Source organism: Solenopsis invicta, chromosome 5, assembly GCF_016802725.1.
Source record: "Solenopsis invicta isolate M01_SB chromosome 5, UNIL_Sinv_3.0, whole genome shotgun sequence".
Taxonomy (NCBI): Eukaryota; Metazoa; Arthropoda; class Insecta; order Hymenoptera; family Formicidae; genus Solenopsis; species Solenopsis invicta.
Genome location: NC_052668.1, coordinates 8,647,484 through 8,662,672, shown reverse-complemented (window position 1 = coordinate 8,662,672; position 15,189 = coordinate 8,647,484). Strand labels below are relative to the sequence as shown.

Here is a 15,189-nt window from a genome sequence, read left to right as displayed (position 1 = left end):
CGCAAAACGTCGCTAAAATTTTATGGATGATTACACATACACAAAATAAAGACGCGAAATTATTAGCGCACGCGCCGATACGTCCTTCTTCGAGCTGAGAGGACGTAGAACCGCAGCGTGCGCTCTCCGACCGGACCTTACAATCCTTGTGACGAGCGATCGAACAGGACGTCACATCACGTCACTATATGTGTGTGTGTGCGTGCGCGCGCGCGCGCGCGCGCGCGCGTGTGTGTGTGTGTGTGTGTGTGTGTGTATGTATTAATTAATATCAAATCAAAAATTAACAATCTTGAACCCAATAGGGGTTTTTTGAATTATAAAGTTTGGAGTAATATTTCATATTACTTATGGTGTTTTTCACGTGTAATCGGTTTTTTCGTGTAAATTAAAGGATTTATAAGCCGGGTGGGTTTTCTCGTAGGAATATACTCCAGTGTGGGTCTAGCAGCTTTCCTCCTAAACTATAAAATTTCTTTCTTTATATTGCGTGGAGAAAGAGGAAGATTCTTGATTGTTGAGGAAGTAATCTCTTCTGGTGGAAGCATGATAGGAGGTAGTTCTGGCTAGTACTCAGATGGATCAAATTCACGAATTGAATTTAGTTTTCTACGGAGAGCACGCACAAATCATCTGCGGCCTCCATCCTTGCCACGATTGGTTTTCTTGGCCATGTTACTTTTTGGAAGGTTGCCATTTTGATTATTAATAAAAAAATTTCAATCTTAATGATAAAGAAATTAAAAATAAATTCTTACCAGTTTTTGTATAAAATGATTAAAGAGAGAGAATGCGTGTGCAAGTGTTCGTATTTAGCAAAGCTTATATAAGCGATAAATTACAGTACTAGGAACAGCGGGAGTTTTTAATAAAGAATTATTTAAATAAAAGATTAATCAAGAATTGAATATTTAATTAGTGAATTTAATTTGATTTTGAATTTGACTTAAAATTAAACATTTTTAATTTAATTTTAAGTTTGATAACTGGAGCGTCAGAGAATATTCCAGGATGTCTGTAGAAATTAAGGATGATAAAAAGGAAATGAGGTTAGGAAATATGTCACGAAGAGGTGAAGCACAGTGGTGAGCTTTGCCGCGCGCAACTCTTTTAACTCTTCAGAAAGGAAAAAGGCGACGGAGAAGGCAGCACACAAGTGTGAGCTTGGTGCGTGCAACCCGAGAAAATTTTTTTTATGGTGAGGGAAAAAATTTTTGGAGGGGGGGGGCAAAAGATGAAAAATGTGGATAAGAAGGGAGTGAGAGGTAAAAATGAGGATGAGGATAAGTGAGCGGAAATTTTGAAAGAGGGGGAGGGAAAAGTAGGTGTCGGGAGAAGGCGCAACGCAAGCAAAAGCTTTGCCGCGACCAACCCCTATACCTGGGGAAAGGAAAACGAAGAAGGAAAGAGCGTAGGTTTGGCCGAGGCCGCGCTCAAGCGTATGCTCGGTGTGGTTTAACTTGCATGACCTACGAAGGAGGAGAAGTGAAGGAAGGAGACATCCTGATGGTATTCCTCAGCTACTCCGTTTGTGAAATTAAACCTTCGTTGCTATCCCTCTGGCAGTCTTACGTTGCTTGGTAAGCGCGTACTTCGACTGTCCAGAGCGATCTGTTCGCAAAATGCTCCGCTCACGCTCCTTTTATACTCTCTGTTGTAGGCGAGGGTGTTTCTGGGTTTGAAAATTTTGTCGCAATGTGCCCTCGCAGCCAACGTCAGCCCCTACTCTTGTAAACGTTCGCGTGAGGCGAGGTACAAAAGACTGCCGCGCGCCAGCGGGCAGGCGCGTCGCTTGCCCCCCGGTGAAGAAAATTCTTTTAAATTTCTAAATTCTACAATATATTCTGACCAGATGGGTCTGAGACAATGAATTGTTTAAATAATTGATTCGCAATTCAAAATTTAGCAATTTAATATTAATATTATTAATGAAAAAGTTTTATTGATTCGAAAATAAATTAAAAATTAATGCGGTTGTTCAGAAATGTTTTTATTAAAAAATATTATTGGATGGCGTGAGAAAAAAAATTTTTTTTTTAACGCCAGACATAACAACACATTTACATAATACATAACATAATTAATATTTTATAGAACAGTAAGCACATTGCCGCAAACAACTGAAACTGTACAAGAAGAACAAAAGCAACAAAGTAATAACTTCTCAGATATGTCAGATGTTGAAGAGATGAAGCATCAACTTCAGTTCGAAGCTCCGAAGTTTCATAATTAGCCTCAACATCTACTGCACTAACTAAAAAAGTATATATGTTTAGTTATATGCATATTAGATTTGAGTATTATTTTTTTATTTTTTCTAATGTTAATTCAATTTGCTTATTGAACGAAAGAGAGAAAAAACCTTTCAACATCACTATCTACAACAGGCATCTTTGAAATATCCATTATAGCATTTTGAAACTCTTGTTTCAAAATCCTATAATGGATATTTCAAAGATGCCTGTTGTAGATAGTGATGCTATTGATGATTATTTGAAAACTTTAGTAGAAGATTTACGCCGTTTGCCGTATCAAAAAAGAATTATGTTGAAAATTAAATTTCTTCAAATAACTACAGCAGTAAAATTTGAAGACAAAAAAGCAAGTTGAGTTATAAACAGAAAATATTAAATTACAAAGGACATTACAGCAGAACTTTATTGTCTAAGTTATTAAAGAAGGGCAGGACAGGTTTTAGCGGGTATACCTCCGTCGACACGTCGTCGATTGGGGCAAGTCCCGCATAACCCCGGGCTTTTCCCCGAAGCCTGGGGTATGCTTAAACGCATTTCCCCTCCGTATAAAAAAAAAAAGAATATATAAGGATTTAAACATAAGATAAAAACAAAAAGTTTAATATAAAAGCCGTTGTTTGTGTTCAAAGATATTATTATATTCTTTTTCATATTTAAATACAATGTTCTTTTTTCATATTTTAATATGTTATTAATTTCAATTAAGAGAAATATTATTAAGTTTAAAATTAAGATAAAAAGAGAATATATAAACTTCTAAAGATAAAAAGTGATATTTATATCTACTAAAGTAGTGAACATATAACAAAACTATGATCTCAATATATGTAATTCTCGTATATATTAAAGAAAGTTTAAGATGTATGTGTAAAAGTACTAAATTCAACAGTTTAATAATACATTAGTAATATATTAAAAGATATGTTTTGTTTTGTTTTATATTGCAAATTAACTTTAATTTTATAAATGATATTTTATCTGTTTTATTTATTGTTTTCTTTTGAAGAGCAATAATACTTATTAGCAATGCCGAATTTATTTTAGCTTCAATGTAATCAGGTATCAAATGGTATCAAACATGTCAAGTATAAACATATTTGTACGTGATATTCAAACCTCATCGTTAACATAAACACAATATTTGCGTAACAAATTAACTGTAACATTTAGCATTTCTGAAAGGTTTTAACAGAATAAAAAAATATTATTGGTTAAATGCGATACGCTGCTGCCGTTTCATGTACCATGTGCATTAAGACATTAAATTTTGCGCAACAGAAAACGCGGAACACCTCTGATTGGTTTCGATACAAAACGCGATACACGTTACGCAGAAAATATCAATTCATGTAGTCGCACTCGCCCCAAGAAGTCGGACACAGAAATGTTAAGTAATTATAATTTTTTCGTGCGACGCGATTAATTAATCAAATTTATATTTTGGAATGCCACAAGTTATTTGTGTGTAATTGTCGACCAGACTTTGCATACTTGTGATCAACGTGACGAAATAAGCATACCTTGGTCCTATTCAGTGTGTGAATTTTATAAATCAAACTCTTATGCGATCGTTTCTATAAATATTTTTATAAACTGCCATATATCGTTACAGCGTTTTAAAGTGCAAACTCTCATCAGTGATTGTATTTCTTTGAGAACCTTCTCACATTTAATTTAATAAATATTTGTTGTGAGGGTATTTGAAGAAGTTGATCCTGGCTCAAGTTGGTCGAGAAAGGTTGACACTCACAACTTCGGGTTATTGTTGTTAATAAAGCTTTATTTGTTCTGGTTTACAATATTTCTCGCTTACTTCTCTCCTATTAAAGTTAGCGCGTTTTACAACAATAGCGATTTTACTATATTCGAGCGCAACGCAATACTCCAGCGTGTCTGGTAACTGAGTCCGCTTCATCCTTCAGCGGCTTTCTTTTTATCAGAGCTCTGGCCGACTTGGTTTTGCTGAATTTGCAGCTTCTCCTAAAGGGGTTGCTGCTCGGTGTTCCCAATATCGGTCACCGTGTCGCTGTGTTAACGTTACCGATATTGATTGTGTAATATAGGCCACTTTTTTATTATGATAATTAATTGTTACATTAAGTCAACAGTGGTCTTCGCCACTCGCAACACATTCAAAAAATTAATACTCAAAATAAAATTTTTTATTCATTGACATTACAATGACTATTTGAAACTGTTTTTTAAACCAAAAATTAATGTCTTAAGTAGTCAAAGTATTAACAAAAATTATTTCTATCATTGTTGGTAAAATAATTATCAGTATAATTGTAGCGTCCACAAGTACGCTCCTGACGGTGCACTCGCCCAGCCGCCACTACTTACTCTTGCGTGCTCCGACTAGTTCCGCGGCGCCACCGCTACGTGGCGTCCGTACTCGGGAGTCGAGTGAGAACAGAAAGAGAATATAAGGGGCTCCGCGAGCCGAGAAAAATCAGCCTTTGCTCACCACGATCAAAGCAGTAAGCACTCAAAGCTAACTTTCCGACTTTACCTGAAGAGGTTTTCCCGTGCAAGCTCTGCCGGCCAGCACGGCCGATATCCAGGCACCATAAAGAAATCGTAATCCCCCGATTCGAGTCTCGTTCTTTGAGAACACCTCCTTCCGCAAAAGTCGAGTCTTGCTTCTTCAGCGTAGAGGCCCCCTTTTAGCACGGCATCGAGCCTAGTTCTGCCAATAAACCCAAAAGCAAGAGCTCCCTCAACGTCGAGTCTTACTCCGTCCTGAGATCGAGTTCAAAAGAGTCTACCATCACTTGGAGGTTTTAGCAGATTTAACTGCCGCTACTATGACAAACTCGATCACCGTCGGTGTTCCTGGTTGATGGCGACTCTCGCAAGAAACGCCCGGTGTCACCTTGGCATACCGACGTGCCGGCCATACCTCACCAAGAAAGCCTACTCATACAACGCAGGCAACTCAGACGTACCCTGCTCGAGTCACACGGGGGACGCAATATCCACAGTCACCAGCACCAAGATCCAGCAACAAGAACCAGGGTCCCGCACATGACTTACCATTTACTAGGTCGAGTGACTGCGGGAAAGGAAAATTGACGACAGCCCAGGATACGAAATCGGTAGCAACCGAGGAGACAGCCGCCTAGTAAAACCGGCCTCTTATAACAGGCCAAGAACCAGAACCTCAAGAGCCAATCAGCCCCCCCTTCCCCAATAAAAAAATCTAATTGTTACTATACAGCCTAAAATAATAATAGTAATTTTATTAATAAAGCACGCAAAGTAATAACACTAAATAATTGGTTGACATATTATATACTTTTTTCTATATTTTACTTTTTACAGAATTTTTTAATAAAATATATAATATTATAAGATATACAAAAAATATTTCTATGCAAACCTATATAAAATAAGTCAAAAATAAATTTTAATATGTAAAATAACATACATATGTATGTAAATTTTTGAGCCCAATAATCACTACAATAGTCACTTTGTAATGATGTAGTGAATATTGAGCTCAAATAATCCTTCCTTCAATAGTTAAATCCAATAGTTATCTGGAATAGTTTTGCTATTAAACTAATAATTCTTGCCAATAATTCGCGAAAAAGCTACGACAAGGAATAGTTTTATTAATAGTTATCTAATAGTTTATTTCTATAAAGGTGTGGGAAACGGATTCAATGTGTTTAGTTTTTATGAAATTCAATACCTTTTTCGGCGTTTCAAAAACTTGATTCATACGGATTTATTCAATCTAATTATTTCTCATTTGCTGGGGTCATTGAATAAAAGTTAATATATACATACTGTTTTCTGCATAATCATTATATTTATGATTAGGGATCATTGTGATTAGGAATGGGCAATGTTAAAAAAAATAATTGGTTTTAAAAAATTGATATAAAATAAATCATTAAAAGCTCGAAAGCATAGTCAGTTCTTATTGCTAACAATTATACATATTATTCGCAATTGTAAACTAATGATAAAATGCAATCTTTAAATGACAAACGCATAGACTTATTTAATTTGGCCTGTCTCAGTATCGATTAATATAAACTATAAACAAGTAACTGTAAGTATTAGAACCTTGACTTAGTTTTCGTCCAAAAAAGGCTGAGAAAAAGCATTTGTTGGAAAAAAGCATATACCACTCAAGCCGTGCTGCATCGATCTGAACAAATGATAATCAGAAGACTATGTCTGATGAGTACGTTGAGTGAGGAAGAGTTTCCCATTTGAACTGCGTCAGTGTTTTGTTGATGATTTTTCCAGTGTGTGGCCGAGCATTATCGCGAAAGAGAATAACTTTGCGCCTGTTACTCGCTGTTGCTGGCTTTTTTCGCAACAACTCATCATTCAATTTGTTCAATTGATGTTTATAGACATTGGCAGTAACAGTTTCGTTCGGATTCAGCAGCTTATAGTACAGCACTCCTTGTTGATCCCACTAAATGCAAAGCATTACCTTATAACTGTGAATGTTCCGTTTTGGCTGCGATGTTGATGGTTGTTCTGGGGGGGAGGGGATCCCAATAGCACACCACCACTCACAGCGGCAGATGCCTAAAATTTTTTCATTGGTTGGGTCAAATAAGTCAAGATGATTGGTTGGTGGGCTATCGCACCGTGCGCTATCGGATCCCGTCCTGTCCTGGATCTACCTATGATTTCTTCCACTTGGGATTGTCGTAGTAGATCTACTTTTTATCGCCAATCACAATACGCCACAAAAAACTCTTCTTTTTTGCCTGGAAAGCAAGGAAACCGTGATACTGAAACGGTTGTGAATGGCACTTTCAGACAATTCATGTGGTACCCATTTTCCTTCCTTTTGGATCTTTTCCATGGCGTATAAACGTTTGGAAACAGCTGCTTTAGTAACTCCTAGCTCGTTTTCAAGTTCTTCTAACGTTCGAGCTGAGTTTTCATGCAATAATGTTAGCAATTCAAATTTTTTTGGCTGAGCGTGGTTTGTCATTGACATCAAAATCATTACTTTTGAATTATCTATACCACTCTTTACATGTTGTATGCGATGAAGATAATCACCATAATCTTCTTGAAGTAATCGATGAATTTCTGCTACACTTTTTTTAAAATCAAAGTAGTACAAAAGCACATGTCAAAAAAACACTTTATCGCATTCCATTTTTTAAAGCAAAAAAATTGTTGTTTACGCAAATAATTGTGTATGCTGACTGAATGTTATCAAAAAATGTCAAAACTAAGAAAAAAGTACTACATGCATTAGTAATGACTGCTAGAACTGATTACATCGTCATCTAACATTTGCGGGCAGAAACTAAGTTAAGGTCCTAATAATTACATAGCATATTATTTTTTTCGCAAACAAACTCTTTACCGAATCTGTGACATCTTCGTATACTTAGAATTTACTTTTCTTTCATTATTCAACGAGTATCAGACCATCACACGTATGAAAAAATCTTTGCTGTACACACTTGTTTTGTTTTAAATTCGTTATTTGCTGCACTAACAACAAAAGCGGCAGAGGTGTCTCTCTCCGATTTTGATGAGCTTTTAATATGTTGTAGTATGGATAAAAATAAAGAACACGTATTTTTTTATACGTGCTCGTTTTCACTTTTAGGGGATGAAACAAACTGTTACCAAAAAAATTAACCAATCACAGTCGAATATTTTTCTATAAATCGACTATGATTGACCAATTTATTACGGTTACAGTTATTGTAATCCAACCCTTATAGTTTCGAAGATATACGCTTAAAAAAAAAAACCGATTTTCTTTAAAAGGGTGTTTATCCCCTAAAAGTGAAAACGGGCATGTATAAAAAAATACGTGTCCTTTATTTTTATCTGTACTACAACATATTAAAAGCTCGTCAAAATTGGATGAGGATACCTCTGTCGCTTTCCTTGTAAGTTGGATTCACCGGTTGAATACATACGATAGTTCAGTTCACGTTCATGTTGAAGTTAGAAGATTCATATCTCAAAAACAAAATTGTCACATAAAAAGGGTACGAATTGGACAGTAGATAGACAAAGATATAATAGTAAAACACGAACGTATGTCTAATCATAAATCGTTGAACATTTACATACCATTACACTCTAAAATCAACAAGAACTTATTTGGATTAAAAATCTAATCTAATCTGGATTAAAAAACTAATCTAATCTATTTTAAGATGGATTGGTATAAATAGAGTGTATCAAATGCTTAATCTACACAAACTTGATGCGCGTACCAATCGATTTAACGGTGTAAATTAGGCCAGTGTCTGCTTGTGCAGAATCTTCCAGTATTTTGATTAATAAAGTCTCAGTGTCTTCGCGGATTATAGGAAGCACGCACGGACATAAATCTTTTAACTTTAACGTAAACCTGAATTGAACTTCGTAGACGTTTAACCAACGAATCCAGCTTAGTGTAGCAAATAACAAATTTAATATGAATTAAATGTTCGGTGTAAACTAAGAAGGAGGTGCTATGAATTAAAAAATACGAAATCAGATGAGCCATAATTTTTTCGAAGGGGGAAGGGGGGTCGAGGGTATAAAAAGTGTCAGAGCGTTTGAGTGCATGGGCCTTTGTTTCAGAGAAATTTGCATGTAAAGTTTGGCATTTGCTGCGCGGTACGTTAAGTACAATTGCGCGGTAGGTTAAGGGTGAAATCTTCTTTACACGGTCGAAAAATACATGATATTCACGAATTTTTTTCTCGGATATAATAACTTGAAACGTTTTGAAATTTTTATGACATTCTAATACACAATCGAAGAGTACACAGGAATTTTTTTAAAAGAAAAAAAAAGATATTTACTATAAGTAAAACAAACGCCATATTAATATCGCTTCGATTATGGAGTGTTTCCGCTGTATACATTGTAGCGTCCTTCACTTTGATCTGAAACAAAAAACCAAAATTTTTTGTAATGTTTATGATACTAGCTTCTATGTGACATTTCGATTTTTTAAAGAAAAAGTTGCAATTGCATGTTTTTACACAGTTTAAAATTGAAAGTGCGTTTTTCGTTAAAAAAATCGATTTTAAAATACGAAAAAAATATGAAAAAATTTTTTTTTCAAAAAACAACTAATGTCACACCGAAGAGAATTTAATTATCTTTAAAATGAGAGGTCATAAAGCTAAATTGGTTCAGTAGATTTTTTTTAATCGTGTACACAAAATCGAAAAAACGTGTTTCGAGAAAAACGCGTTTAAAGTTTTAGATGCATAAAAATACTATATATTTACAACTTACAGCAGTCTCACGCTAATCAGCGATTCCAGTTGCATAAAGTAGCCCCTCCGCTTCCTCGTAGAACTCATTTTGAGCCATCATCTCCATCCTACGAGCCGTTCTTGCCTCTTTTGAGCTGCTATAGCTTTGGCGGTTCTGTCTGTTTATTCGCTTCTCGTCCTTTGTTATGGCAAAATTGTGTGCCTGGATCCCAATTTCGATATCCAACTTGTTCATTAACACTGCATTGTAGCCTTCGTTAAATATCGATGCAGCAATGCAGACGATTTTTTTTCCACTGTGAATGTGTTTAGGTAATAAACGCCAAATGGTAGAATTAAAACTTTCATTTGCATTCTGTGTGTGACCGCCTAAACACCTTTCCAAAAGACTTTTCGAACGTAGTATAAACACGCTCTGAGAACGTAGGTATAAATGCGACCCCCCGAGGGTCGCTAGGCCCGTCTGAACTCGTCACCCGACCCGTCCGCTTTAACTTCGTAACTTTGTAAATACTGCAGATATCAACTTGAAATTTTCAGGGAATATTCTTGAATAGTGTAACAATTGATTAAGACTATTTCCAAAATATCGATTTTTTTGACCCGATAAAGGAGGTTAAAGTATGAAGTGCAGTGGCTGAAGAGACTAAAGCACGCGCTTTTTATTTTGTCCTTGGCGACCGCATGAAGAGAGGTGTTTAAAAACTCGCAGTGCCAATTCTTTTTTTTTTCTATAATAGCTACATTTATAATTGTAATTAATTTTTTAGCAATCTCTAATAGCAAAATATTAATTGTTATATGTTATTTGTTACATGAAACGTAATAACATGATGTTATTTGTTACATGAAATGTAATAATCAGAAAGTTTGCATATTTATTCAAGTTTATTTATTTATTTTTATTCATAATAAAATTCTGACATTGCTGTATAATGTTGTGGGTAAAAATTTACGTAAAAGAATTGAAAACACAAATTGACTGTACACCATGAATATTGTGTAAAAGACTAACGTATTTTACAAAAACATTTAATATTATGTATTTTTACAGGAAAACATAATTGATTTACCTTACTAAAAATTTCGATATTTATTTAATTTATTTTTTTACGTTTTTTACGCGTAATCCTAATGGATTTTTCAAGTTGTGATCTTTGCGCATGTGCTGACATGAGAACAAATATCTGATTCAGAATTTTTTCTAACGCAGATACAAGATTCATTTTATTTGGGTCTCGTGCCTCAAAACGATATACATACACAAATATTTTCAATGCTTTTATGTAAATTTTCATCTACAACATTGTACAGCAATGTCAGAATTGTATAATGAATGAAAATAAATAAATAAACTTGAATAAATATGCAAACTTTCTGATTATTACAACTTGTTTCATGTAAAAAATAATATATAACGATTCATATTTTGCTAAAAATAATAAAAATGAATTACAATTGATAAATGTAGCTATTATTGAAAAAAATTGACACTGCGAGGTTTTAAACACATCTCTTCACGCAGCCGCCTAGGCAAAATAAAAGGGGCGCGCCTTAGTCTCCTCAGCCATTGCGCTTCATGCTTCAACCTACCGCGTAATAGTACTTAACGTACCGCGCAATGAATGCCAAACTTTACATGCAAATTTCTCTGAAACGAAAGCCCATGCATTCAAACCCTTTGACACTTTTTATACCCTCAATCCCCCTTTTCGAAAAAACTATGGTTTATCTGATTTCGTGTTTTATAATTCGTAGCATCTTCTTGTAAGTCATGGTCAGTCAGCAAGTATTCTGAGAAGTCTAATGTGCAAAAAATTATTTGATTTAGTAGATCAATGTTTTTCTCGTACTTAATTATCCATTAATTGTTAAAACTTTTGTTAAGTTGTTGTAATATTTGTTATATTAACAATTCTTTATTAGATGTCACAAAGATCATATTGGGTGTTGTCAATTTGGAGTCTGATCTGAGATTGTTATAGCCGATTATAAAATCTATTAATTTTTTGTAATCAATAAAATTTTAAAAACATTGATAACAATTGACTTAATGAAACATTTTTTAATTTACGAAGGTGAGTCAAATATAAAGCGGATTTTTTACCTGCGGACTCAGAAAGAACCGAGCTGGAGCGCTTCTAGCAATTAGGAAGAAGTGTGTGGAAGGGAACGACCGTCCACAACATTTCTCAGTTGCTTTTTTCTTGTCAGTTGCATTATGATTGAACAAGAGGTACCTACGACTGTTGCGCAATGCATTATTATCCGATTTCTTGCCAACAAAGGCGTCAAACCAACTGAAATTTTGACCAGACTCCAAGCAGAGTTTGGAGATGATGCCCTTTCAAGAATCCAAGTGTTTGATTGGATAAAAAAATTTCGTAGTGGTCATGATGCTGTGAAAAACAAAAGTCACGAACGTCGTCCACGATCGAATGTCACCGAGAACATTCAGGCCGTTCGCAAACTTGTAGAGGATGAACGGCGCCTAACTGTTGTTGAAATCTCATCGAAGGTGGGCATAAGTACTAGGAGACTCACACAATTTTTTCACGCCGACAACGCATTCGTAACCTTCTTTTTCCCCATGACAACGCGCGGCCGCATACAGCAGTCTTAACCCATGATAAATTCGAAGAAATGTACTGGACACTTCTTGAACACCCTCTTCACAGTCCCGATTTATCCCCATGTGACTTTCATATGTTTGGACCCCTGAAAAGGGTTTAGGAGAGGGGGAAGATTTAACGACGATGCAGCGGTTGAGCAGTACGTGCGCAATTGGCTGTTGGGACGCCTTTCTTCCTTTTTTGATGAAGGGATGAAGAAGCTACCTATCTGGTGGAGAAAATGCATTTCCGTTGAAGGAAACTATGTAGAAAAATAATGTAATGTTTTTGTAATTTTATCTGTTACCAATAAAGTTGTAAAAAACAACCCAGTTTATATTTGACTCACTTTCATATTTACAATGCTTATATCAAAGAGAAGTCTGAAAGCGGCCATCCCGGCCTTTTTCGTGGGACCATTACATTAGCGTCATCGACGTTCATTTTTGCGTATGGAACTATAAATCACATCAATTTTGTGACATTGCTGATAAAAATTATTTAAACCCATGATAGAATCACATAGTGAGGATACTTCCTATATGATTTTAATAGGGACTTAAACCTTTTTTATCGGCAGTGTTGCAAAATTGATGTGATTTATAGTTTTGTACGCAAAAATAGATGTTGGTGACGCTAGTGTAACGGCCTACAAAAACGGCCGGATGACCGCTCTCTCTCCCTCCCTCCCTCCCCCCCTCTCTCTTTTTCTTTCTCTCTCTACATAATAAATAACAATTTTGTGTTTTATATATATATATATATATATATATATATATATCTTATGCACATTGTACTCTACCGGCAGAGGAGAGCGGAGACGCTTTGATTTTTTGTGAGACATTCCAAGGTCCATTTTCACATCGGTAAGGTCCATTTCTTCGTGGTATCAACAGCGCTATGCATTAGTTAGATAAAGATGGACAATAGCCGTTTTTATCTAATTAACGCATAGCACCGCTGAGGACCACAAAGAAATGGACACTACCGACGTGAAAATGGATCTTGGAACGTCTCATCTAAAATCGAAACGTGTTCGCTTTCAGATTCCTCTCTGCTACCGGTCATTAATGCCTTTCCCGTGCAATCCATTCCTCCTATCTTTTTATATAATGTATGTAACATATTTTATATAAGCGCATGTGCGATCGATATAGAAGGAAGGCAATAATAACCGCTAGTGTACACCCAAGGACTTTGATTCTGTCCATGACATGGGGAAATTTTCCAAACTGAGAAGTCGCTATATTTCTACATACTTATAGTTCATAATTAATGAAACGACTAGAGCTTATTGGTCGTCCTTGGGTGTACACCCAGCGTGTTTGATTCTGTCCATGGGAAAATTTTTTAAACTGAGAAATTGCTATCTTTCTACATACTTACAGTTCATAATTAACGTAACGATCAATAAGCTAGTCGTTTCATTAATCATAAACTGCGAGTATGTAGAAAGTGGTGACTTCTCAATTTGGAAAATTTTCCCATGGACAGAATCAAAGTCCTTGCACAGTATATACAGCAGCGACAGTAGCTGTCGGCTTCTTTGATGTCAATGGTCCTTGATCATGTGACTATCAGCCATTTTGAGGATTGTATAGGAGGGCTGAATTTAAACGACAACAAGAGACGTTACAATATTTTGTAAACTACTTTTACAATTCAGATAAATCCTATATATGATTTTCAATATACAACTATATATACTAAAATAGATTTATTTTTTAATGTCAATGTATTTCTGGAATAAATTAATAACATTATAACACAGTATGTGAAGTGTGATAATTGTAAGTTAACAATTTAATGGCAATCTCAGGCAATACAAGTTTAAAATCGAAATATAAGGCATCTTTAAAACATCATAACTTAAGTAGTCTGTAAGATGTTTTATATCCCAATTTTAGATGTGTATACAAATTTATGCTATCTGGTATTAGAATAAGAATAGGGAAAATAATAAAATAACGATAAAAATTTATTTAATTGTCATTAATACCCTAAAGTCTAAATAATTCCCACTTACAAAGTAATAAAATCCATTATTATCTATATTTTTCACATTTTTTTGTATGAAATTATACAAATTGACTCTTGCAGTATGTAACAGCATTTTCATCGCAATAGATGATACGTATCTTGAAAGATTCTACGTATCTTGAAAGATTCCAAGATATTTGGTGTTATTCTAAAAAAATATTAAATAAATTAATCATAATTAATATTGTTGATAATAAACATTTAGTTCCCATTGCACGGAATTGTAGGATGTTGCAAACGGGGTTAGCAGTTGACATATATCAGTTAAAACCCAGAAATAAATAAATTAATTAATAGAAATTTGAAAGCAGAATAAATGAAAAAATAAGAAGTAAAGTACAATAGAAATTATAGTAAGATTATGAATTATTTTTTGTCCATCCAGAAATATTTTTGCATGTAGCAAAAACACAAGAATAGCCTCCTCTTGCATTCATTTTAAATAATAATAATAAAATTATAATTATAATATAAAATTTTCCTCAGCTTTACTAATTTTTACACTTATTTTATTTGCCTGTATATCGTCGCAGTTTAGTGCAGATTGACTACATATGTGATATCATATGTGATATTGTTATGACAGTTCGCCATATTCTTGATTGTATAGCCAACGCATGCGCAGAAGAAATTTGACCCATACTTTTCTCGCACTGTCGCTACTGTATATACTGTGACGTAGATTTGCTCATTGAGCGGCGAACGTAATTAGTTGGATTCACAGGAAAAACCAATTACGTTCGCCGTTCAATGAGCAAGTCTATATTCCGAAAACCATCGAAGAAAAAGTGTCGCCATTTTATTGACCAGTACTGACCAGTACATCCAATGAATTTATTCCTGTCCCTGGGGAAATTTTTCAAACTGAAAAGTCGCCATCTTTCTACATACTTACAGTTTATGATTAACCTAACGATCAATAAGCTCTAGTCGTTACATTAATCATAAACTGCGAGTATGTAGAAAGTCTTCACCAAAGGTCATTGATTCTGTCCCTAAGGAAATTTTACAAACTGAGAAATCATCATCTTTTTATATACTTGCAGTTCATGATTAATG

At 34.9% G+C, this 15,189-nt stretch overlaps 1 long non-coding RNA gene across 1 annotated transcript; it reads right to left on the bottom strand.

Moving 5' to 3' along the window:
• Positions 1-4,017: 4,017 nt before the first annotated feature.
• Positions 4,018-10,841, bottom strand: LOC120357924. Its single transcript, XR_005574926.1, has 2 exons — positions 9,498-10,841; positions 4,018-9,139 (listed from the first exon to the last, which is right to left on the bottom strand). It is a non-coding gene; the product is annotated as an uncharacterized LOC120357924 (long non-coding RNA).
• Positions 10,842-15,189: the final 4,348 nt, after the last annotated feature.